This window comes from Oncorhynchus tshawytscha, linkage group LG28 (genome assembly GCF_018296145.1).
Source record: "Oncorhynchus tshawytscha isolate Ot180627B linkage group LG28, Otsh_v2.0, whole genome shotgun sequence".
Classification (NCBI taxonomy): domain Eukaryota; kingdom Metazoa; phylum Chordata; class Actinopteri; order Salmoniformes; family Salmonidae; genus Oncorhynchus; species Oncorhynchus tshawytscha.
Window position 1 is genome coordinate 35,073,287 of NC_056456.1, and position 26,382 is coordinate 35,099,668.

A 26,382-nucleotide genomic window follows, 5' to 3' on the forward strand; every position below is an offset into this window, starting at 1 on the left:
ATTATCAATATCCAGAAAATAACTGTTAAATTGTACGTACAACCACCTAAAAGGTTTATGAAAGGTTTATTTTATTATTTAGATTCCCAAACCTTCCATAACAAAGCCATCACCTACAGAGAGATGAACCTGGAGTAGAGTCCCCTAAGCAAGCTGGTCCCGGGGCTCTGTTCACAAACACAAACACACCCACAGAGCCCCAGGACAGCAGCACAATTAGACCCAAGCAAATCATGAGAAAACAAAAAGATAACTATTTCCAATGTGTCAAGTAATTAACAAAAAAACAGAACAAACTAGAATGCCCTAAAGGCCCTAAACAGAGAGTACACAGTGGCAGACCACTGTGACTGACCCAAACTTAAGTAAAGCTTTGACTATGTACAGACTCAGTGAGCATAGCCTTGCTACTGAGAAAGGCCGCCGTAGGCAGACCTGGCTCTCAAGAGAAGACAGGCTGTGTGCACACTGCCCACAAAATGAGGTGGAAACTGAGCTGCACTTCCTAACCTCCTGCCCAATGCATGACCATAATAGAGACACATATTTCCCTCAGATTGCACAGATCCAAAAAGAATTTGAAAACAAACCCAATTTTGATGAACTCCCATATCTACTGGGTGAAATACCACAGTGTGCCATCACAGCAGCAAGATTTGTGACCTGTTGCCATAAGAAAAGGGCAACCAGTGAAGAACAAACACCATTGTAAACACAACCCATATTTATGCTTATTTATTTTCCCTTTTGTCCTTTAACCATTTTTACATTGTTAAAACACTGTATATATATATATATATATATAATATGACATTTGTAATGTCTTTATTGTTTTGAAACTTCTGTATGTGAAATGTTTACTGTTTATTTCACTGTTTTTATTTCATTGTTTATTATATTATCTACCTCACTTGCTTTGGTAATGTTAACACATGTTTCCCATGCCAATAAAGTCCCTTGAATTGAATTGAATTGAGAGAGAGCGAGAGAGAGAGACAGAGACAGAGAGCGAGAGACAGAGAGCGAGAGACAGAGAGCGAGAGATAGAGAGCGAGAGACAGAGAGCGAGAGACAGAGAGCGAGAGACAGAGAGCGAGAGACAGAGAGCGAGACAGGGAGCGAGACAGGGAGAGAGAGAGACAGAGACAGAGAGAGAGAGAGACAGAGACCGAGAGAGAGAGACTGAGAGAGAGAGACAGGGAGACAGAGAGAGAGAGACAGAGACAGAGAGAGAGAGAGACAGAGACCGAGAGAGAGAGACTGAGAGAGAGAGACAAGGAGACAGACAGACAGACAGACAGACAGACAGACAGACAGACAGACAGACAGACAGACAGACAGACAGACAGACAGACAGACAGACAGACAGACACAGACAGACAGAGACAGAGACAGACAGAGACAGACAGAGACAGACAGAGACAGACAGAGACAGACAGACAGACAGAGACAGACAGACAGACAGAGACAGACAGAGACAGACAGAGACAGACAGAGACAGACAGAGACAGACAGACAGACAGAGACAGACAGAGACAGACAGAGACAGACAGACAGACAGACAGACAGACAGACAGACAGACAGACAGACAGACAGACAGACAGACAGACAGACAGACAGACAGACAGACAGACAGACAGACAGACAGACAGACAGACAGAGAGAGATAGAGACAGAGAGTGAGAGACAGAGAGAGACAGGGAGTGAGAGCCAGAGACATAGCGAGACAGAGACAAACAGAGAGACAAAAAAAACACAGCATGCTTCAAACCTCATCAAGCTTCAGTGTAATTGGAGCGTTGTGGAAGGGGTGTGTGCTGTATGTTAATTAGCATTAACAGATGTAAAACAGGGGATCCACTATCACAGACTGCAAACATACCGTAGGTCTCTGCCTGGCACCAACAGAAGAGAAATACAAACTTCAAACAAACACCATCCCTGGGCTAAATATGTTGTAAATTACAGCAGGAGGTGCCACTTTTTGGCATCTGAGCTTCTGCTCGAAGTGTGAAGTTGTCATGGCAACACTCTATAGTTTAAGGACTGAGCGTCACACAGGGCTAGCCTTATTTGCGGCGCTAATTTGCCATTTTTTTGTTATTGTCGAGCCTTCTGGACACTTCTTTCACGCTATAATTTTTCCATTTGTAGTATATCAGAAGTTCAATGTTTCTTACTAAATGACATTCTGAATGAATTCTCAGAGTTCTACTGAAAGTCCATCAGAATCAGTTCAGAGCGTTCGCTAATAATGCGCTTCTGACACAACAGGTTGACGAGTTCAACAAGGAGATGAGAGAAACATGTTATTTTGATGAAGAGACGTTCACCGTGGCGTAATGAACAGGTTTCCTGTCTCTCATGGTGCCTTTTCGTACAGTACACAGAAACACAGAAGGCTCTCCAGTCGCTCGCTTCCCCATCCATTTTAATGCGACTGTGACCATGGGAGCCGCTCTCTGAGGGCCAGCTGTGTATGATCTACTACCTTTTCGGGGAAAAAGCCACTCAGGACGTCCTAACATGGACGCCATCATGTGGACTAGGAGTTAGAAACAGTGCATTTGTTCCATTCTCAACCTTGAGAGGAATTACATGTATTTCTCCATTTTGAAAGAGGAGTGTAAATGACTGAAAATGGCTGGTTCATGTACAGCCGTCTAACCAAGAGTAACAAGGCAACAGTAAACATGCCCCCCCCCCACCACGAATGATGCAGCGCCCCCGCCTTGGGACAATTAGTGACAATTATTCAAACTTGTTCAAACTGATGTTGGGTGGATTAATGAGAGAAAGAACAAGTCTTAGTAATGGTCCATTGTGTCTGTATGGATTTACAGATCGTCTGCACCGCGTTTCAAAATGTTCACCTTGATATGAATGGGAGGAGCTTATGGATCCTTGTGGGAAATGTGTTTCTCATGAGGAGATGCATACATGTACAAAAAATGTCATGACCGTAGCTCAAACGAGACAGGAAATATTCTTGTTCAAAGTTTGAAATATCAGTCGATTACTATAGCGCCCCCTTTGGGCCAATTAGTGGAACTTTGTAAATCCCTGGCTAGACGCATCATTCATCCAAGGTTGGTCAAAATCGGGGGCAAGAGTTGTCTGAGATATTATGTGTGACTAACGTAAGATCAAGACAGATCTCCTCCTCCATCATCGTGGGGGACAATCATTTGCTGTACAGTAGCCATGGAAACCAAGTGTAATGGTTTAACCCTGCTAACAATAGAACAGGAATCCATAAGTGATTCATGTTCATTGAATGGAGAGTTGTAGTATTTGAACATGAGTTGTAGGCCCTCCTCTTGTACTACATCAGCATACAGACAAGATTGAATCAACTGTATTGGTTTATTATTCAGCTCTTTGTCAAGAGCAGAAATAATAAATGTAATGACTTTGATAAAGAACAGGCTCGCGGACTGAATTTTGGTGCACAAATCTTTGGGCCTCAATCTCAAAGATTGGACCATCGACTGCACCGTTACATGAATAAAATACATTAGGATTTCCATTTAAATAGACTTTTATTATTGTGATCTCGATCTCCGTTCAAAGACAAAATCTCTCCCTTATTCATATTTAATTGGATTTCCAATGCAAACACGTTATCCTTTGGAGGTCCCTGTCTCTTTCTCTAACTCGTCCTCACACAAACTTTTTGAGGGTGACATTAATATTAGCGACTTGTCGGCTGTTCTGTGCTTCATACATTATTCATGCGATAACGGCCCACACACATCCCCCTCAACTTGATAAACCAGTACAAAATTAGGAAAATATGTTTCTAAGATTAAATGAGCTTTTTCCAATTCCCTTTCTGCTGTGGTAAATGCATGCAAATTCCTTTTAAATAGCGAGCTCAATGACAAACTTTGTAGGCCTGTGCGATCAACCAATCACAAGATTAAAATGTGAATGGGTACCAGTGTTGTAGTATTCAGATTGCACTGGTCTCAGTCCTGACTCGGACTCAAAACCCCCTTGGTCGCAGTCCTGACTCGGACTCGAACCCCCCTTGGTCTCAGTCCTGACTCGGACTCAAACCCCCCTTGGTCTCAGTCCTGACTCGAACCCCCCTTTGTCTCAGTCCTGACTCGGACTCGAACCCCCTTGGTCTTAACATGTCTGGAATAGCTGTGGTCTCGGTCAGACCCCTTGACTTTTTCCACATTTTGTTACGTTATAGACTTATTCTAAAATTTATGAAATCGTTTTTTTCTCTCATCAATCTACACACAATACCCCATAATGACTAAGCAAAAACAGGTTTGCAGAAATGTCACATTTACATAAGTATTCAGACCCTTTACTCAGTTCTTTGTTGATCGGGTTCAAGTCCCGGCTCTGACTAGGCCACTCAAGGACATTCGGAGACTTGTCCAGAAGCTACTCCTGCGTTGTCATGGCTGTGTGCGTAGGGTCGTTGTCCTATTGGAAGGTGAACCTTCGCCCCAGTCTGAGGTCCTGAGGCCTCTGGAGCAGGTTTTCATCAAGGATCTCTCTGTACTTTGCGCCGTTCATCGTTCCCTCAATCCTGACTAGCCTCCCAGTCTCTGCTGTTGAGAAACATCCCCATACCATGATGTTGCCACCTCCATGCTTCACCGTAGGGATGGTGCCAGGTTTCATCCAGATGTGGCGCTTGTATTCCGGCCAAAGAGTTCAATCTTGGTTTCATCAGACCAGAGAATCTTGTTTCTCATGGTCTGAGAGTCCTTTAGGGGCCTTTTGGCAAACTCCCAGCGGGCTGTCATGTGCCTTTTACTGAGGAGTGATTTTCGTCTGGACACTCTACCGTAAAGGCCTGATTGGTGGAATGCTGCAGAGATGGTTGTCGTTCTGGAAGGTTCTCCCATCTCCACAGAGGAACTCTGAAGCTCTGTCAGAGTGACCATCGGGTTCTTGGTCACCTCCCTGACCAAGGCCCTTCTCTCCTGATTGCTCAGTTTGGCCGGGTGGTCAGCTCTAGGAAGATTCTTGGTGGTTCCAAACTTCTTCCATTTAAGAATGATGGCAACTGTGTTCTTGGGGACCTTCAATGCTGCAGAAATGTTTTGGTACCCTTCCCCAGATCTATGACTTGACACAATCCTGTCTTGGAGCTCTACGCATAAGTCCTTCGACCTCATGGCTTAGTTTTTGCTCTGACTTACACTGTCAACTGTGGGACCTTATGTAGACAGGTGTGTGCCTTTCCAAATCATGTCCAATCAATTGAATGTACCACAGCTGTGCTCCAATCAAATTGTAGAAACATCTCAAGGATGATCAATGGAAACAGGATGCACCTGCGCTCAACTTCGAGTCGCATAGCAAAGGGTCTGAATACTTATGTAAATAAGTTATGTTAAAAAAAAAAAATTACAAACATTTCTAAGAACCTGTTTTCAGTTTGTCATTATGAGGTATTGTGTGTAGAATGATGAGGACAATGTTTTATTTAATCCAATTTAGAATAAGGCTGTAACGTAACAAAATGTGGGAAAAGTCAAGGGGTCTGAATACTTTCCGAATGCACTGTAGCTCCAGTATTGGTTTTGACCCAGACTCGAATATCTCCGGTCTCTGTTGAATCGGGTCTCGTACAACAGCTGGTACAACAGAAACAAGTGCTGACTGTTAATGTCAATCAGATACATTTAGAATAACATCTTAATGCAATTCTTCCAAATGATCTGCTTGAAAAGTCAAGACACTGAGCTTGTCTCCAGTCCACACTACTTCCCATGACTCACGTGAAATGGAATAATTCAGAACCCCTTTGATCTCCCCAAACCTGTGGCCCAGCTCAGTCCAGACAAGCCGTAAAACGTCTCCCCTTGCCCTTCCCCCACTCCCGGATGAGCACGAGTAGATGGGGAGAGGAGGGAAATCGGTCTCAGTCAGTCTGACATTGCCTAAATGAAAGTATGAAAGTGCTCCCCCTTCCCCTCTAAGAGCTTGGCAGTAATCAGGCTACACCTCTAAGAGCTTGGCAGTAATCAGGCTACACCTCTAAGAGCTTGGCAGTAATCAGGCTACACCTCAAAGAGCTTGGCAGTGATCAAGCTACACCTCTAAGAGCTTGGCAGTGATCAGGCTACACCTCAAAGAGCTTGGCAGTGATCAAGCTACACCTCTAAGAGCTTGGCAGTGATCAGGCTACACCTCTAAGAGCTTGGCAGAGATCAGGCTACACCTCTAAGACCTTGGCAGTGATCAGGCTACACCTCTAAGAGCTTGGCAGTGATCAGGCTACACCTCTAAGAGCTTGGCAGTGATCAGGCTATACCTCTAAGAGCTTGGCAGTGATCAGGCTACACCTCTAAAAGCTTGGCAGTGATCAGGCTACACCTCTAAGAGCTTGGCAGTGATCAGGCTACACCTCTAAGTGCTTGGCAGTAATCAGGCTACACCTCCTGCCTCTCTCCAACATTAGATGCTGGTCTAGTGGGGAAGTGTGTGGGCGAGCCGAGGCGAGGGCCCTTGCTGGTGGCGTGAGTGAGAGGCGGCTGAACCGGTGCCCAAGTGGAGTAGCAGGGAAAATTACAAACACTGAGTCTCGGCTTCAAAAGCCAAATTAGATGCTGTCTGGCTGGCTGGCGCATCGGAGCGGAGAGAAACGGAGCTACATAATTTTCAGATAGGGTGTGAGTGTGAAGTATCGAGCTGTAATTATTCAGCCTTTTAGCCTTTCTAGTGCAGAGGTCCGATGATCTGAACAGTAGTTGGTTAGGATCTTAATATGCTCTCTGGCCCTATTGATGCTAGGACTATGAATCAACTTTGGTACCAATATCTCTGGGAATGTTTTGGAGAGCATCAATTTGACGAGCTTCCAAGAAACAGACAAGTAGGAGCAAAGAGATTAAGAGATAGAGCAGGGTGAGGTAGAGGGATAGAGCAGAGTGAGGTAGAGGGATAGAGCAGAGAGAGAGAGAGCAGAGAGAGGTAGAGGGATAGAGCAGAGAGAGGTAGAGGGATAGAGCAGACAGAGGTAGAGGGATAGAGCAGAGGGATAGAGCAGATAGAGGTAGAGAGATAGAGCAGACAGAAAGAGCAGAGAGAGGTAGAGGGATAGAGCAGAGAGAAAGAGCAGACAGAGAGAGAGGGATAGAGCAGAGAGAGGTAGAGGGATAGAGCAGAGAGGTAGAGAGATAGAGCAGACAGAGATAGAGAGATAGAGCAGAGATAGAGCAGAGAGACAAAGCAGACAATAAGAGCAGACAGAGGTAGAGAGTTAGAGCAGAGAGAGGTAGAGGGATAGAGCAGAGGGATAGAGCAGATAGAGGTAGAGAGATAGAGCAGAGAGACAGAGCAGACAGAGGTAGAGAGTTAGAGCAGAGAGAGGTAGAGGGATAGAGCAGAGAGAAAGAGCAGACAGAGAGAGAGGGATAGAGCAGAGAGAGGTAGAGGGATAGAGCAGACAGAGGTAGAGGGATAGAGCAGACAGAGTTATAGGGATAGAGCAGAGAGAGGTAGAGGGATAGAGCAGAGAGAAAGAGAGAAAGAGCAGACAGAGGTAGAGGGATAGAGCAGACAGAGGTAGAGGGATAGAGCAGACAGAGGTAGAAGGATAGAGCAGAGAGAAAGAGCAGACAGAGAGAGAGGGATAGAGCAGACAGAGGTAGAAGGATAGAGCAGAGAGAGGTAGAGGGATAGAGCAGACAGAGGTAGAGGGATAGAGCAGACAGAGGTAGAAGGATAGAGCAGAGAGAGGTAGAGGGATAGAGCAGACAGAGGTAGAAGGATAGAGCAGACAGAGGTAGAGGGATAGAGCAGAGAGAAAGAGCAGAGAGAGGTAGAGAGTTAGAGCAGAGAGAGGTAGAAGGATAGAGCAGAGAGAGGTAGAGGGATAGAGCAGAGAGAGGTAGAGGGATAGAGCAGACAGAGGTAGAGGGATAGAGCAGAGAGAAAGAGCAGAGACAGGTAGAGGGATAGAGCAGAGAGAAAGAGCAGAGACAGGTAGAGGGATAGAGCAGAGAGAAAGAGCAGAGACAGGTAGAGGGATAGAGCAGAGAGAAAGAGCAGAGACAGGTAGAGGGATAGAGCAGCGAGAAAGAGCAGAGACAGGTAGAGGGATAGAGCAGACAGAGGTGGAGGGATAGAGCAGACAGAGGTAGAGGGATAGAGCAGAGAGAAAGAGCAGAGACAGGTAGAGGGATAGAGCAGAGCGATAGAGCAGAGACAGGTAGAGGGATAGAGCAGAGAGAAAGAGCAGAGACAGGTGGAGGGATAGAGCAGAGAGAAAGAGCAGAGACAGGTAGAGGGATAGAGCAGACAGAGGTAGAGGGATAGAGCAGACAGAGGTAGAGGGATATAGCAGAGACAGGTAGAGGGATAGAGCAGAGACAGGTAGAGGGATAGAGCAGACAGAGGTAGAGGGATAGAGCAGAGAGAAAGAGCAGAGACAGGTAGAGGGATAGAGCAGACAGAGGTAGAGGGATAGAGCAGACAGAGGTAGAGGGATAGAGCAGAGAGAAAGAGCAGAGACAGGTAGAGGGATAGAGCAGAGACAGGTAGAGGGATAGAGCAGAGACAGGTAGAGGGATAGAGCAGACAGAGGTAGAGGGATAGAGCAGAGACAGGTAGAGGGATAGAGCAGAGACAGGTAGAGGGATAGAGCAGAGACAGGTAGAGGGATAGAGCAGAGAGAAAGAGCAGAGACAGGTAGAGGGATAGAGCAGAGAGAAAGAGCAGAGACAGGTAGAGGGATAGAGCAGAGAGAAAGAGCAGAGACAGGTAGAGGGATAGAGCAGACAGAGGTAGAGGGATAGAGCAGACAGAGGTAGAGGGATATAGCAGAGACAGGTAGAGGGATAGAGCAGAGACAGGTAGAGGGATAGAGCAGACAGAGGTAGAGGGATAGAGCAGAGAGAAAGAGCAGAGACAGGTAGAGGGATAGAGCAGACAGAGGTAGAGGGATAGAGCAGACAGAGGTAGAGGGATAGAGCAGAGAGAAAGAGCAGAGACAGGTAGAGGGATAGAGCAGAGACAGGTAGAGGGATAGAGCAGAGACAGGTAGAGGGATAGAGCAGACAGAGGTAGAGGGATAGAGCAGAGACAGGTAGAGGGATAGAGCAGAGACAGGTAGAGGGATAGAGCAGAGACAGGTAGAGGGATAGAGCAGAGAGAAAGAGCAGAGACAGGTAGAGGGATAGAGCAGAGAGAAAGAGCAGAGACAGGTAGAGGGATAGAGCAGAGAGAAAGAGCAGAGACAGGCAGAGGGATAGAGCAGACAGAGGTGGAGGGATAGAGCAGACAGAGGTAGAGGGATAGAGCAGACAGAGGTAGAGGGATAGAGCAGACAGAGGTGGAGGGATAGAGCAGACAGAGGTAGAGGGATAGAGCAGACAGAGGTAGAGGGATAGAGCAGACAGAGGTAGAGGGATAGAGCAGACAGAGGTAGAGGGATAGAGCAGACAGAGGTAGAAGGATAGAGCAGAGAGAGGTAGAGGGATAGAGCAGACAGAGGTAGAGGGATAGAGCAGACAGAGGTAGAAGGATAGAGCAGAGAGAGGTAGAGGGATAGAGCAGACAGAGGTAGAAGGATAGAGCAGAGAGAGGTAGAGGGATAGAGCAGACAGAGGTAGAGGGATAGAGCAGACAGAGGTAGAGGGATAGAGCAGACAGAGGTAGAAGGATAGAGCAGAGAGAGGTAGAGGGATAGAGCAGACAGAGGTAGAAGGATAGAGCAGAAAGAGGTAGAAGGATAGAGCAGAGAGAGGTAGAGGGATAGAGCAGACAGAGGTAGAGGGATAGAGCAGACAGAGGTAGAAGGATAGAGCAGAAAGAGGTAGAAGGATAGAGCAGAGAGAGGTAGAGGGATAGAGCAGACAGAGGTAGAGGGATAGAGCAGAGAGAGGTAGAAGGATAGAGCAGAGAGAGGTAGAGGGATAGAGCAGACAGAGGTAGAGGGATAGAGCAGACAGAGGTAGAAGGATAGAGCAGAAAGAGGTAGAAGGATAGAGCAGAGAGAGGTAGAGGGATAGAGCAGACAGAGGTAGAGGGATAGAGCAGACAGAGGTAGAAGGATAGAGCAGACAGAGGTAGAGGGATAGAGCAGACAGAGGTAGAGGGATAGAGCAGACAGAGGTAGAGGGATAGAGCAGACAGAGGTAGAAGGATAGAGCAGACAGAGGTAGAAGGATAGAGCAGACAGAGGTAGAGGGATAGAGCAGACAGAGGTAGAGGGATAGAGCAGACAGAGGTAGAGGGATAGAGCAGACAGAGGTGGAGGGATAGAGCAGACAGAGGTAGAGGGATAGAGCAGACAGAGGTAGAAGGATAGAGCAGAGAGAGGTAGAGGGATAGAGCAGAGACAGGTAGAGGGATAGAGCAGAGACAGGTAGAGGGATAGAGCAGACAGAGGTAGAAGGATAGAGCAGAAAGAGGTAGAGGGATAGAGCAGACAGAGGTAGAAGGATAGAGCAGACAGAGGTAGAGGGATAGAGCAGAGACAGGTAGAGGGATAGAGCAGAGACAGGTAGAGGGATAGAGCAGACAGAGGTAGAAGGATAGAGCAGACAGAGGTAGAGGGATAGAGCAGAGACAGGTAGAGGGATAGAGCAGACAGAGGTAGAAGGATAGAGCAGACAGAGGTAGAAGGATAGAGCAGACAGAGGTAGAGGGATAGAGCAGACAGAGGTAGAGGGATAGAGCAGACAGAGGTAGAGGGATAGAGCAGACAGAGGTAGAGGGATAGAGCAGAGACAGGTAGAGGGATAGAGCAGACAGAGGTAGAAGGATAGAGCAGACAGAGGTAGAGGGATAGAGCAGAGACAGGTAGAGGGATAGAGCAGACAGAGGTAGAGGGATAGAGCAGACAGAGGTAGAAGGATAGAGCAGACAGAGGTAGAGGGATAGAGCAGACAGAGGTAGAAGGATAGAGCAGAGAGAGGTAGAGGGATAGAGCAGACAGAGGTAGAGGGATAGAGCAGACAGAGGTAGAAGGATAGAGCAGAAAGAGGTAGAGGGATAGAGCAGACAGAAGAAGAAGTCAGGGTAATCGCAGCGTCACTGAATAGGTACAGATGAAGTCGGAAGTTTACATACACTTAGGATGGAGTCATTAAAACTTGTTTTTCAACCACTACACACATTTCTTGTTAACAAACTATAGTTTTGGCAAGTCTGTTAGGACATCTACTTTGTGCATGACACAAGTAATTTTTACAACAATTGTTTACAGACAGATTATTTCACTTATATTTCACTGTATCACAATTCCAGTGGGTCAGAAGTTTACATACACTAAGTTGACTGTGCCTTTAAACAGCTTGGAAAATTCCAGAAAATTATGTCATGGCTTTAGAATCTTCTGATAGGCTAATTGACATAATTTGAGTCAATTGGAGGTGTACCTGTGGATGTATTTCAAGGCCTACCTTCCAACTCAGTGCCTCTTGGCTTGACATCATGGGAAAATCAAAAGAAATCAGCCAAGTCCTCAGAAAAACATTTGTAGACCTCCACAAGTCTGGTTCATCCTTGGGAGCAATTTCCAAACACCTGAAGGTGCCACGTTCATCTGTACAAACAATAATACGCAAGTATAAACACCATGGGACCACGCAGCCGTCATACCGCTCAGGAAGGAGTCGCGTTCTGTCTCCTAGAGATTAACGTACTTTGGTGCGAAAAGTGCAAATCAATCATAGAACAACAGCAAATGACCTTGTGAAGATGCTGGAGGAAACAGGTACAAAATGATCTATATCCACAGCAAAACGAGTCCTATATCTGCATAACCTAAAAGGCCGCTCAGCAAGGAAGAAGCCACTGCTCCAAAACCCCCATAAAAAAGCCAGACTACGGTTTGCAACTGCACATGGAGACACAGATCGTACTTTTTGGAGAAATGTCTTCTGGTCTGATAGAACGGTTTAGCCATAATGACCATCGTTATGTTCGGAGGAAAAAGGGGGAGACTTGCAAGCCGAAGAACACCATCCCAACCGTGAAGCACGGGGGTGGCAGCATCATGTTGTGGGGGTGTTTTGCTGCTGGAGGGACTGGTGCACTTCACAAAATAGATGGCATCATGAGGCAGGAAAATTAAGTGGATATATTGAAGCAACATTTCAAGACATCAGTTGAAGCTTAGTCGCAAATGGGTCTTCCAAATGGACAATGACCCCAAGCATACTTCCAAAGTTGTGGCAAAATGGCTTAAGGACAACAAAGTCAAGCTATTGGAGTGGCCATCACAAAGCCCTGACCTCAATCCTATAGACAATTTGTGGGCAGAACTGAAAAAGTGTGTGTGAGCAAGGAGGCCTACAAACCTGACTCAGTTACACCAGCTCTGTCAGGAGGAATGGGCCACAATTCACTCAACTTATTGTGGAAAGCTTGTGGAAGGCTACCCAAAACGTTTGACCCAAGTTAAACAATTTAAAGGCAATGCTACCAAATACTAATTGAGTGTATGTAAACTTCTGATCCACTGGGAGTGTGATGAAAGAAATAAAAGCTGAAATAAATCATTATCTCTACTATTATTCTGACATTTCACATTCTTACAATAAAGTGGTGATCCTGACAGGGAATTTTTACTTTATATGTCAGGAATTGTGAAAAACTGAGTTTAAATGTATTTGGCTAAGGTGTATGTAAACTTCCCACTTCAATTGAACATAGATGGTCAGGTGACCATGTAAGGGTGGTTGGTTGTCTCAGGATGGTAAGTTGGTGGTTGAAGATATCCCTCTAGTGGTGTGGGGGCTGTGCTTTGGCAAAGTGGGTGGGGTTATATCCTTCCTGTTTGGCCCTGTCCGGGGTGACCTCGGATGGGGCCACAGTGTCTCCTGACCCCTCCTGTCTCAGCCTCCAGTATTTATGCTGCAGTAGTTTATGTGTCGGGGGCTGGGGTCAGTTTGTTATATCTGGAGTACTTCTCCTGTCCTATTCGGTGTCCTGTGTGAATCTAAGTGTGCGTTCTCTAATTCTCTCCTTCTCTCTTTCTTTCTCTCTCTCGGAGGACCTGAGCCCTAGGACCTGAGCTCCAGGACTACCTGACATGATGACTCCTTGCTGTCCCCAGTCCACCTGGCCATGCTGCTGTTCCAGTTTCAACTGACCTGAGCCCTAGGACCATGCCCCAGGACTACCTGACATGATGACTCCTTGCTGTCCCCAGTCCACCTGGCCATGCTGCTGCTCCAGTTTCAACTTCCACCTGACTCAGTTACACCAGCTCTGTCAGGAGGAATGGGCCACAATTCACTCAACTTATTGTGGAAAGCTTGTGGAAGGCTACCCAAAACGTTTGACCCAAGTTAAACAATTTAAAGGCAATGCTACCAAATACTAATTGAGTGTATGTAAACTTCTGATCCACTGGGAGTGTGATGAAAGAAATAAAAGCTGAAATAAATCATTATCTCTACTATTATTCTGACATTTCACATTCTTACAATAAAGTGGTGATCCTGACAGGGAATTTTTACTTTATATGTCAGGAATTGTGAAAAACTGAGTTTAAATGTATTTGGCTAAGGTGTATGTAAACTTCCCACTTCAATTGAACATAGATGGTCAGGTGACCATGTAAGGGTGGTTGGTTGTCTCAGGATGGTAAGTTGGTGGTTGAAGATATCCCTCTAGTGGTGTGGGGGCTGTGCTTTGGCAAAGTGGGTGGGGTTATATCCTTCCTGTTTGGCCCTGTCCGGGGTGACCTCGGATGGGGCCACAGTGTCTCCTGACCCCTCCTGTCTCAGCCTCCAGTATTTATGCTGCAGTAGTTTATGTGTCGGGGGCTGGGGTCAGTTTGTTATATCTGGAGTACTTCTCCTGTCCTATTCGGTGTCCTGTGTGAATCTAAGTGTGCGTTCTCTAATTCTCTCCTTCTCTCTTTCTTTCTCTCTCTCGGAGGACCTGAGCCCTAGGACCTGAGCTCCAGGACTACCTGACATGATGACTCCTTGCTGTCCCCAGTCCACCTGGCCATGCTGCTGTTCCAGTTTCAACTGACCTGAGCCCTAGGACCATGCCCCAGGACTACCTGACATGATGACTCCTTGCTGTCCCCAGTCCACCTGGCCATGCTGCTGCTCCAGTTTCAACTTCCACCTGACTCAGTTACACCAGCTCTGTCAGGAGGAATGGGCCACAATTCACTCAACTTATTGTGGAAAGCTTGTGGAAGGCTACCCAAAACGTTTGACCCAAGTTAAACAATTTAAAGGCAATGCTACCAAATACTAATTGAGTGTATGTAAACTTCTGATCCACTGGGAGTGTGATGAAAGAAATAAAAGCTGAAATAAATCATTATCTCTACTATTATTCTGACATTTCACATTCTTACAATAAAGTGGTGATCCTGACAGGGAATTTTTACTTTATATGTCAGGAATTGTGAAAAACTGAGTTTAAATGTATTTGGCTAAGGTGTATGTAAACTTCCCACTTCAATTGAACATAGATGGTCAGGTGACCATGTAAGGGTGGTTGGTTGTCTCAGGATGGTAAGTTGGTGGTTGAAGATATCCCTCTAGTGGTGTGGGGGCTGTGCTTTGGCAAAGTGGGTGGGGTTATATCCTTCCTGTTTGGCCCTGTCCGGGGTGACCTCGGATGGGGCCACAGTGTCTCCTGACCCCTCCTGTCTCAGCCTCCAGTATTTATGCTGCAGTAGTTTATGTGTCGGGGGCTGGGGTCAGTTTGTTATATCTGGAGTACTTCTCCTGTCCTATTCGGTGTCCTGTGTGAATCTAAGTGTGCGTTCTCTAATTCTCTCCTTCTCTCTTTCTTTCTCTCTCTCGGAGGACCTGAGCCCTAGGACCTGAGCTCCAGGACTACCTGACATGATGACTCCTTGCTGTCCCCAGTCCACCTGGCCATGCTGCTGTTCCAGTTTCAACTGACCTGAGCCCTAGGACCATGCCCCAGGACTACCTGACATGATGACTCCTTGCTGTCCCCAGTCCACCTGGCCATGCTGCTGCTCCAGTTTCAACTTCCACCTGACTGTGCTGCTGCTCCAGTTCAACTGTTCTGCCTTATTATTATTCGACCATGCTGGTCATTTATGAACATTTGAACATCTTGGCCATGTTCTGTTATAATCTCCACCCGGCACAGCCAGAAGAGGACTGGCCACCCCACATAGCCTGGTTCCTCTCTAGGTTTCTTCCTAGGTTTTGGCCTTTCTATGGAGTTTTTCCTAGCCACCGTGCTTCTACACCTGCATTGCTTGCTGTTTGGGGTTTTAGGCTGGGTTTCTGTACAGCACTTTGAGATATCAGCTGATGTACGAAGGGCTATATAAATAAATTTGATTTGATTTGATTTGATTTGAGTGAGTGAGCGACCATGTAAGGGTGGTTGGTTGAGTGAGCGACCATGTAAGGGTGGTTGGTTGAGTGAGTGAGAGACCATGTAAGGGTGGTTGGTTGATTGAGTGAGCGACCATGTAAGGGTGGTTGGTTGAGTGAGTGAGCGACCATGTAAGGGTGGTTGGTTAAGTGAGTGAGCGACCATGTAAGGGTGGTTGGTTGAGTGAGTGAGCGACCATGGACGGCTGTGTGCTCGTGGAGTGGTTGACAGATTGGGGAAGCGTTGATGGGTGTTTGAGTTGGGTGAGTGTGGTTAGGTGACTATGAATGGGGAAACCACTGGAGCTCTGACTTACTGCAGGTGGCGTCTGCCTCATCCGAGCCGTCGGGACACTCTGGTTCCCCATCACAGCGCCAGCGGCCTGGTACACACTGGCCGTTAGCACAGGCAAACTCTGCCGGGGCACACGTCTTCCTGGCTACTCAGAGAGAGATATGGATGGTGAGAAGGATGGAGAGAGAGAGAGAGATGGTGAGAAGGACGGAGAGAGAGAGAGATGGTGAGAAGGACGGAGAGAGAGAGATAGTGAGAAGGACGGAGAGAGAGAGATGGTGAGAAGGACGGAGAGAGAGAGAGAGATGGTGAGAAGGACGGAGAGAGAGAGAGAGATGGTGAGAAGGACGGAGAGCGAGAGAGATGGTGAGAAGGACGGAGAGAGAGAGAGATGGTGAGAAGGACAGAGAGAGAGAGAGATGGTGAGAAGGGAGGAGAGAGAGAGATGGTGAGAAGGGAGGAGAGAGAGAGATGGTGAGAAGGAGAGATAGAGATGGTGAGAAGGAGGGAGAGAGAGAGAGAGAGATGGTGAGAAGGACGGAGAGAGATGGTGAGAAGGAGAGAGAGATGGTGAGAAGGACGGAGAGAGAGAGAGATGGTGAGAAGGACAGAGAGAGAGATGGTGAGAAGGACGGAGAGAGAGAGAGATGGTGAGAAGGAGAGATAGAGATGGTGAGAAGGACGGAGAGAGAGAGAGAGATGGTGAGAAGGACGGAGAGAGAGATGGTGAGAAGAAGAGATAGAGAGAGAGATGGAGAGAGAGAGAGAGATGGTGAGAAGGATGGAGAGAGAGATGGTGAGAAGGATGGAGAGAGAGAGATGGTGAGAAGGATGGAGAGAGAGAGATGGTGAGAAGGACAGAGAGAGAGAGATGGTGAGAAGGACGGAGAGAGAGAGAGATGGTGAGAAGGACAGAGAGAGAGAGAGATGGTGAGAAGGACGGAGAGAGATGGTGAAAAGGAGAGAGAACGAAAGAGTTAAAGAGGTAGAGAAAAAACAAGAGAACAGGAGAAAGAGATAAAAACAGGAGTTTCATCTACAATTCACCTCATTAATTAGTCACATGCTATGCAGTAATCAAAGCTAGGGCTGGTAAAATTATCATATAACCATGTGAGCGACAGTTATGGATAAAGACATTGTATTATGTGATACGAACTGAAGATGGGACAGCCAGGCATTCGTAAGACTCAAATCAAAGCGTCAAATGCGCCGAATACAACCTTAGTGAAATGCTTACTTACAAGCCCTTAACCAACAACGGAGTTTGAAGAAAATACCTAAAATAAGTAAGAGATAAGAATAACAAATAATTAAAGAGCAGCAGTAAATATCAATAGCGGCGCAGGGTGTACCGGTACAGAGTCAATGTGCTGGGGAACCGGTGTCGAGGTTAATGAGAAAATAGGTACATGTAGGTAGAGTTATTAAAGTGACTATGCATAGATAATAACAGAGTAGCAGCAGAGTTCCAGAGGGTGGAGGGGGGGGGGGCAATGCAAATAGTCTGGGTAGCTATTTGATTAGCTGTTAAGGAGTCTTATGGCTTGGGGGTAGAAGATGTTTAGGAACGTGAAGCTCTCAACCTGCTCCACTACAGCCCCATCGATGAGAAAGGGGTGTGCATCGGTCCTCCTTTTCCTGTTGTCCACAATAATCTCCTTTGTCTTGATCACTTTGAGGGAGAGGTTGTTGTCCTGGCACTACACTGCCAGGTCTCTGACCTCCTCCCTATAGGCTGTCTCAAATCAAATCAAATTAAATTTATTTATATAGCCCTTCGTACATCAGCTGATATCTCAAAGTGCTGTACAGAAACCCAGCCTAAAACCCCAAACAGCAAGCAATGCAGGTGTAGAAGCACGGTGGCTAGGAAAAACTCCCTAGAAAGGCCAAAACCTAGGAAGAAACCTAGAGAGGAACCAGGCTGTGGGGTGGCCAGTCCTCTTCTGGCTGTGCCGGGTGGAGATTATAACAGAACATGGCCAAGAGACAAAAAGGGCGGTTCGTTGCTCCAGAGCCTTTCCGTTCACCTTCCTACTCCTGGGCCAGACTACACTCAATCATATGACCCACTGAAGAGATAAGTCTTCAGTAAGGACTTAAAGGTTGAGACCGAGTTTGCGTCTCTGACATGGGTAGGCAGACCGTTCCATAAAAATGGAGCTCTATAGGAGAAAGCCCTGCCTCCAGCTGTTTGCTTAGAAATTCTAGGGACAATTAGGAGGCCTGCGTCTTGTGACCGTAGCGTACGTGTAGGTATGTACGGCAGGACCAAATCAGAGAGATAGGTAGGAGCAAGCCCATGTAATGCTTTGTAGGTTAGCAGTAAAACCTTGAAATCAGCCCTTGCTTTGACAGGAAGCCAGTGTAGAGAGGCTAGCACTGGAGTAATATGATCAAATTTTTTGGTTCTAGTCAGAATTCGAGCAGCCGTATTTAGTACTAACTGAAGTTTATTAAGTGCTTTATCCGGGTAGCCGGAAAGTAGAGCATTGCAGTAGTCTAACCTAGAAGTGACAAAAGCATGGATTAATTTTTCTGCATCATTTTTGGACAGAAAGTTTCTGATTTTTGCAATGTTACGTAGATGGAAAAAAGCTGTCCTTGAAATGGTCTTGATATGTTCTTCAAAAGAGAGATCAGGGTCCAGAGTAACGCCGAGGTCCTTCACAGTTTTATTTGAGACGACTGTACAACCATTAAGATTAATTGTCAGATTCAACAGAAGATCTCTTTGTTTCTTGAGACCTAGAACAAGCATCTCTGTTTTGTCCGAGTTTAAAATGAGAAAGTTTGCAGCCATCCACTTCCTTATGTCTGAAACACATGCTTCTAGCAAGGGCAATTTTGGGGCTTCACCATGTTTCATTGAAATGTACAGCTGTGTGTCATCCGCATAGCAGTGAAAGTTAACATTATGTTTTCGAATAACATCCCCAAGAGGTAAAATATATAGTGAAAACAATAGTTATCCCAAAACGGAACCTTGAGGAACACCGATATTTACAGTTGATTTGTCAGAGGACAAACCATTCACAGAGACAAACTGATATCTTTCCGACAGATAAGATCTAAACCAGGCCAGAACTTGTCCGTGTAGACCAATTTGGGTTTCCAATCTCTCCAAAAGAATGTGGTGATCGATGGTATCAAAAGCAGCACTAAGGTCTAGGAGCACAAGGACAGATGCAGAGCCTCGGTCCGATGCCATTAAAATGTCATTTACCACCTTCACAAGTGCCGTCTCAGTGCTATGATGGGGTCTAAAACCAGACTGAAGCATTTCGTATACATTGTTTGTCTTCAGGAAGGCAGTAAGTTGCTGCGCAACAGCCTTTTCTAAAATTTTTGAGAGGAATGGAAGATTCGATATAGGCCTATAGTTTTTTATATTTTCTGGGTCAAGGTTTGGCTTTTTCAAGAGAGGCTTTATTACTGCCACTTTTAGTGAGTTTGGTACACATCCGGTGGATAGAGAGCCGTTTATTATGTTCAACATAGGAGGGCCAAGCACAGGAAGCAGCTCTTTCAGTCTCATCGTTGTCGGTGATCAGGCCTACCACTGTTGTGTCGTCAGCAAACTTAATGATGATGTTGGAGTCGTGCCTGGCCGTGAATGTCATGAGTGAACAGGGAGTACAGGAGGGGGCTGAGTACGCACCCCTGAGGGGCCCCTGTGTTGAGGATCAGCATGGCGGATGTGTTGTTACCTAACCTTACCACCTTGGGGCGGCCCGTCAGGAAGTCCAGGATCCAGTTGCAGAGGGAGGTGTTTATTACCAGGGTCGGTGTTGAACTCTGAGCTGTAATCATTGTGAAGCATTCTCACATAGGTGCTCCTTTTGTCAAGGTGGGAAAGGGCAGTGTGGAGTGCAATAGAGATTGCATCATCTGTGGCTCTGTTGGTGTGGTACGCAAATCGGAGTGGGTCTAGGGTTTCTGGGATAATGGTGTTGATGTGAGCCATGACCAGCCTTTCAAAGCATTTCATGGCTACAGACGTGAGTGCTACGGATCTGTAGTCATTTAGGCAGGTTACCTTAGTGTTCTTGGGCACAGGGACTATGATGGTCTGCTTGAAACAAGTTGGTATTACAGACTACAGATGACCTGTTTAAAGGTCTTACTCACATCGGCAGAAGAGAGCGTGATCACACAGTCGTCCGGAACAGCTGATGCTCTCATGCATGTTTTAGTGTTACTTGCCTTGAAGCGAGCATAGAAGTTATTTAGCTCTTCTGGTAGGCTGGTGTCACTGGGCAGCTCTCGGCTGTGCTTCCCTTTGTAAGTCTGTAATAGTTTGCAAGCCCTGCCATGAGCGTCAGGGCCGGTGTATTACAATTCGATCTTAGTCCTGTATTTACGCTTTGCCTGTTTGATGGTTCGTCGGAGGGCATAGCGGGGTTTCTTATAAGTTTCTGTGTCCCGCTCCTTAACAGCGGCAGCTCTAGGCTTTAGCTCAGTGCGAATGTTAAATAATATATTATGTCATTTTGGAGTAACTTTTATTGTAAATAAGAATATATTTCTAAACACTTCTACATTAATGTGAATGCTACCATGATTACGGATAATCCTGAATGAATCATGAATAATGATGAGTGAGAAAGTTAGAGGCATAAATATCATACCCCCCTAAAAATGTTATTATAATGAGAGGTTAGCATGTCTTGGGAAAGGAAACGGGGATACTTAGTCAGTTGTACAACTGAAATGTGTCTTCCGCATTTAACCCAACCCCTCTGAATCAGGTAGCTGCGGGGTGCTGCCTTAATCGACATCCACGTCTTTGGCACCCGAGGAAAGGTGGGTTAATTAATTGAATTGCTCAGGGACAGAACAACAGATTTTGACCTTGTCAGCACTGCTCTGTACAATCACTCATTCATATATCCTTATGTACATATTCTTTATCCCCTTACACTGCGTATAAGACAGTAGTTTTGGAATTGTTAGTTAGATTACTTGTTGGTTATTACTGCATTGTCGGAACCAGAAGCACAAGCATTTCGCTACACTCGCATTAACATCTGCTAACCATGTGTATGTGACAAATAAGATTTGATTTGATTTGATTTGGTATGATATTTGTGCGTCTGTAACCTTCTCACTCATCATTATGTATGATTCATTCAGGACTATCCTGAGGACGGCTCATAATAATAATGAATGGAATGAACACAATGTTATGAAATACATGGAAACCAGGTGTTTGATTTTGAGACCATTCCGTTAATTCCATTCCGGCAATTACTGTGTGTCCTTCCCATTTAAAGTGCCACCAGCCACCACTGGTTTAAGTATTTCAAAGGCTTTCAAGTAGTATTTGAATCCAGGTCTGGAGCTGACCCAGCTTTCCCCATGGCACAAACATTAAAAACACAAACACAGCCAACACAGAGGCAGAGCCATTCCAGTTCCCTGGGTCATTACCCCAACACAGAGGACAGAGCCATTCCATTTCCCTGGACCATTACCCCAACACAGAGCCATTCCAGTTCCCTGGACCATTACCCCAACACAGAGGACAGAGCCATTCCAGTTCCCTGGACCATTACCCCAACACAGAGGACAGGGCCATTCAGTTTCCCTGGACCATTACCCCAACACAGAGCCATTCCAGTTCCCTGGACCATTACCCCAACACAGAGCCATTCCAGTTCCCTGGGTCATTACCACAACACAGAGGACAGAGCCATTCCGTTTCCCTGGACCATTACCCCAACACAGAGCCTTTCTGTTTCCCTGGGCCATTACCCCAACACAGAGCCTTTCCGTTTCCCTGGGCCATTACCTCAACACAGAGGACAGAGACATTCCGTTTCCCTGGACCATTACCCCAACACAGAGCCATTCCGTTTCCCTGGGCCATTACCCCAACACAGAGCCATTCCGTTTCCCTGGGCCATTACCACAACACAGAGCCATTCCATTTCCCTGGGCCATTACTCCAACACAGAGCCATTCCATTTCCCTGGTCCATTACCCCAACACAGAGCCATTCCATTTCCCTGGTCCATTACCCCAACAACCATGGGACTGGCAGTGCAGTTAGTCTAATACAATCAACCACTCAGAGGCTTTCAGTTTGGCTTTCTGGTTACAACGGATGGTGAGGTTGTTGATTTCTCTCTCCAAAGTGGTAAAGTTGGAGCTGAGAGGACCTGGTGTGTACAGAGATAGGTGACTCTTGCTCTCTCGCTGTCCGTCTCTGTCTGATAGTACAGCCCAACACAGGTGCTTAAGATGTTCAAAATGGCAGAGACACAACAATACGAACAAGGCGTTCAGGTGGGCCTTCTCGCTTCAGCACACAATACAAACAAGACCCTGTCATCTTCATATCCAAGTAAAACAGAGAGGGGTGGATGGCCTGCTGTATGTATTTACGGCTGGTGGTAAATGGAGGTAGTTGAGTAACCTTGCCTGAGACCTGAATACGGGTCGTCTCCCCGGAGCAAATGCGTAGGTTTTTAGCTCAACAGGGTAACACAATCGAGTGCTACACAGGAAACCGGAGTTTGAACCCAAGTCTCTCACACAGTGTTAGAATAACAAAGAAGTAGAACATCTACTGAAACACTGACAGACCTCTGGCAGTTGTACATGTTCACATGGAGAGGGTAGTTGGTAATCGTTTTACCATCGGAACAGCGCGGTCAGGAGGAGACACATCATTTCCAAAAGTTCCAAGCGGTCGTCACATTTTTTAAAGACAGGGATGTAACCAAAGCTATGTTGTGTTCATCAGGTATGTTGTAGCTCATTTTCAAACATGCCTGACAAGCACAAACCATTTAACGACAAAAATGACAATTATGACAATAACAGTGTTTATCTGCATGACAATGAATCGTTACCCAAAGATTCCATAATCGTCACAGCCCTAGTGTTAGGACCAAAAATAACTCTCTCTCTTTCTCTCTCTCTCTCTCTCTCTGTTAGTTGCAAGGCCTTTGCCCAGAAGTGTCACAGCCAGGGCCATAAATATTGTCATTATTATTCTTGCTCAGTATAGAAAATGTGGGTTTTCCTGAACAATCTCTTTATCTGCCATTAAGAACATGTTGGTTTTCCAGAACATTCCATTATATTCTCATTAGGAGCCACAGGAAGCAGTGTTTGGTTGAGGACAGATGATCGCGTGTGACTGACTTGAACTAACACCTCCTTAAAAGCCTTGTCAACTCATTAGTGTTCACAGCCGACACCGCTAGAGTATTCTCAAAAGATACACAAAAACACTTAGGGATGATTCATATTAGAAAGTGAAGGGGAGAGAGAGAAAAGATGGAGAAAGAACAGCGAGAAGAGATGAGTAGAGAGAAAGGGGTAGAGAGAGAGAGAGAGAGAGAGAGAGAGAGAGAGAGAGAGAGAGAGAGAGAGAGAGAGAGAAAGGGGTAGAGAGAGAGAGAGAGAGAGAGAGAGAGAGAAAGGGGTAGAGAGAGAGAGAGAGAGAAAAGACAGAAAGAACAGCGAGAAGAGATGGTTAGAGAGAAAGGGGTAGAGAGAGAGAGAAAGGGGTAGAGAGAGAGAGAAAGGGGTAGAGAGAGAGAGAGAGAGAGAGAGAGAGAGAGAGAAAGGGGAGAGAGAGAGAGAGAGAGAGAGAGAGAGAGAGAGAGAGAGAAAAGACAGAAAGAACAGCGAGAAGAGATGGTTAGAGAGAAAGGGGTAGAGAGAGAGAGAAAGGGGTAGAGAGAGAGAGGGAGAGAGAAAGGGGTAGAGAGAGAGAGAAAGGGGTAGAGAGAGAGAGGGAGAGAGAAAGGGGTAGAGAGAGAGAGAAAGAGAGAGAGAGAGAGAGAAGACACACTACTACAGTAAATTTAATTGAATTTAATTCAACTTAACTTATATATTGCCCCTTCAAGGACAATAATGGCTTGTTGAGTCTCGGTTCAATGAGGGTTTTCCCCCAGTCAAATTCTGTGAGGATCTTCCCCCAGTCAAATTCTGTGGAGGTCTCCCCCAGTCAAATTCTGTGGGGGTCCTCCCCAGTCAAATTCTGTGGGGGTCTTCCCCAGTCAAATTCTGTGGGGGTCTTCCCCAGTCAAGTTCTGTGGGGGTCTTCCCCCAGTCAAATTCTGTGGGGGTCCTTCACAGTCAAATTCTGTGGGGGTCTTCCCCAGTCAAATTCTGTGGGGGTCTTCCCCAGTCAAATTCTGTGGAGGTCTTCCCCAGTCAAATTCTGTGGGGGTCTTCCCCAGTCAAATTCTGTGGGGGTCTTCCCCAGTCAAATTCTGTGGGGGTCTTCCCCAGTCAAGTTCTACTGGGGTCTTTCCCAGTTAAATTCTATGGGGACCACGGTGGTTCACTCTGCGATAGTTACTAACGGCAGCTGGTGCCATCTGTTTGGGAGGGAGGGAGGGATGTGTAGAGAGAGGGAGGGATGTGTAGAGAGAGGGAGGGATGGGTAGAGAGAGAAAAAGAGAGAGATTTAGACAGACAAAACAGAGATATAGACACTCAGAGATAGAGACAGACAGTTACTCTACTATTCAACACAGAGCTGGGGAAGGTTTAGACAGTTACTCTACTATTCAACACAGAGCTGGGGGAGGTTTAGACAGTTACTCTACTATTCAACACAGAGCTGGGGAAGGTTTAGACAGTTACTCTACTATTCAACACAGAGCTGGGGAAGGTTTAGACAGTTACTCTACTATTCAACACAGAGCTGGGGAAGGTTTAGACAGTTACTCTACTATTCAACACAGAGCTGGGGAAGGTTTAGACAGTTACTCTACTATTCAACACAGAGCTGGGGAAGGTTTAGACAGTTACTCTACTATTCAACACAGAGCTGGGGAAGGTTTAGACAGTTACTCTACTATTCAACACAGAGCTGGGGAAGGTTTAGACAGTTACTCTACTATTCAACACAGAGCTGGGGAAGGTTTAGACAGTTACTCTACTATTCAACACAGAGCTGGGGAAGGTTTAGACAGTTACTCTACTATTCAACACAGAGCTGGGGAAGGTTTAGACTGTTACTCTACTATTCAACACAGAGCTGGGGAAGGTTTAGACAGTTACTCTACTATTCAACACAGAGCTGGGGAAGGTTTAGACCGTTACTCTACTATTCAACACAGAGCTGGGGAAGGTTTAGACAGTTACTCTACTATTCAACACAGAGCTGGGGAAGGTTTAGACAGTTACTCTACTATTCAACACAGAGCTGGGGAAGGTTTAGACAGTTACTCTACTATTCAACACAGAGCTGGGGAAGGACAATATGACCCGAGGAAGATGGAAACGTTGTGTTTATTAATAAAGGTACGTGGTGGTTATGAGTGTAGGGGCTCAATCTCTTTTAGATGACCTTTCTCTGCCCTGCACCCCACCAAATGATGTGTGTTTGATCACCCTGGACCGAAGGACAGACGGGGGGAGAGAGAGAGAGAGAGAGCGATCTCTTTCATAGCGACCTTTCTCTGCCCTGCACCCCACCAAATGATGTGCGTTTCATCACTCCGGACCGAAGGACAGTATGACATCATCAGCCTATCGCTTTATGCAAATTATAAAAACGTGACGTTGGGAAAAAAATAAGTGATCATCTAAACTCTAGATGTTGAGGATTACAATGACCTCCCTTTAACTTAGCCACGAAGATATTCTATACACACATTCCACCATTATCCAAACCTTCACAGGCTGTCTAAGGTTCCAATACACTTCAGTTGACAAGAGAACTGAAATTGAACAGTGACGACAACGTGCCGTGAGACAAACCCATCCAAGAGTAGACGAAAGAGCCACGTCAGTTAGCGCGGGCTAAAATAATCACAAATGGGAAATGACAGCTCCAAAATGAGCATCCCGTCAGAGCCCACCCACCCATGTTAATTAAGACTCCTGGAGGAGGGGCACACGATACTTGAGAAGCTCCAGGTGGATAACAATCTCTATTGTGTCTGGGGGAAGGTTGTCAACATCGTTCCACTGTGTTGAACCTATATCACTCCATCCTTCTGTAAAGGAGTGTGTGGTACTATGTGGCAGTGTGTGGTAGTGTGTTGTAGTAGTGTGTGGTAGTGTGTATAGTAGTGTGTGTGATAGTGTGGTGTAGTAGTGTGTAATAGTAGTGTGTGGTAGTGTGTAGTAGTGTGTGGTACTGCGTGTAGTAGTGTGTGGCAGTGTGTGGTAGTAGTGTTTGGTAGTGTGGTGTAGTAGTGCGTGTGGTAGTAGTGTTTGGTAGTGTGTGTGGTAGTAGTGTTTGGTAGTGTGTGTGGTAGTAGTGTGGTGTAGTAGTGCGTGTGGTAGTAGTGTTTGGTAGTGTGTGTGGTAGTAGTGTGTTTGGTAGTGCGTGTGGTAGTAGTGTTTGGTAGTGTGGGTGGTAGTAGTGTGGTGTAGTAGTGCGTGTGGTAGTAGTGTGGTGTAGTAGTGCGGTGTGTGGTAGTGTGGTGTAGTAGTGCGTGTGGTAGAAGTGTTTGGTAATGTGGTGTAGTAGTGTGTGGTAGTGTGGCATAGTAGTGTGGTGTTAGTGTGTAGTAGTGTGTAGTAGTAGTGTGTGGTAGTGTGTAGAAGTAGTGTGTGGTAGTGTGTTTGGTTGTGTGGTGTAGTGGTGTGTGGTGTAGTAGTGTGTAATAGTAGTGTGTGGTAGTGTGTAGTAGTGTGTGGTACTGCGTGTAGTAGTGTGTGGCAGTGTGTGGTAGTAGTGTGTGGTAGTAGTGTTTGGTAGTGTGTTGTAGTAGTGCGTGTGGTAGTAGTGTTTGGTAGTGTGGTGTAGTAGTGCGTGTGGTAGTAGTGTTTGGTAGTGCGTGTGG

General features: G+C 46.2%; 1 long non-coding RNA gene across 1 annotated transcript in view; it reads right to left on the reverse strand.

The window, feature by feature from the left end:
- Nucleotides 1-15,633: 15,633 nt before the first annotated feature.
- The window catches only part of LOC112227184, a 67,288-nt gene continuing 56,539 nt past the window's right edge, over nt 15,634-26,382 (reverse strand). Inside the window, exon 3 of the long non-coding RNA XR_002949830.2 lies at nt 15,634-15,755. This is a non-coding gene — a long non-coding RNA (uncharacterized LOC112227184). The remainder of the gene's footprint in view (nt 15,756-26,382) is intronic.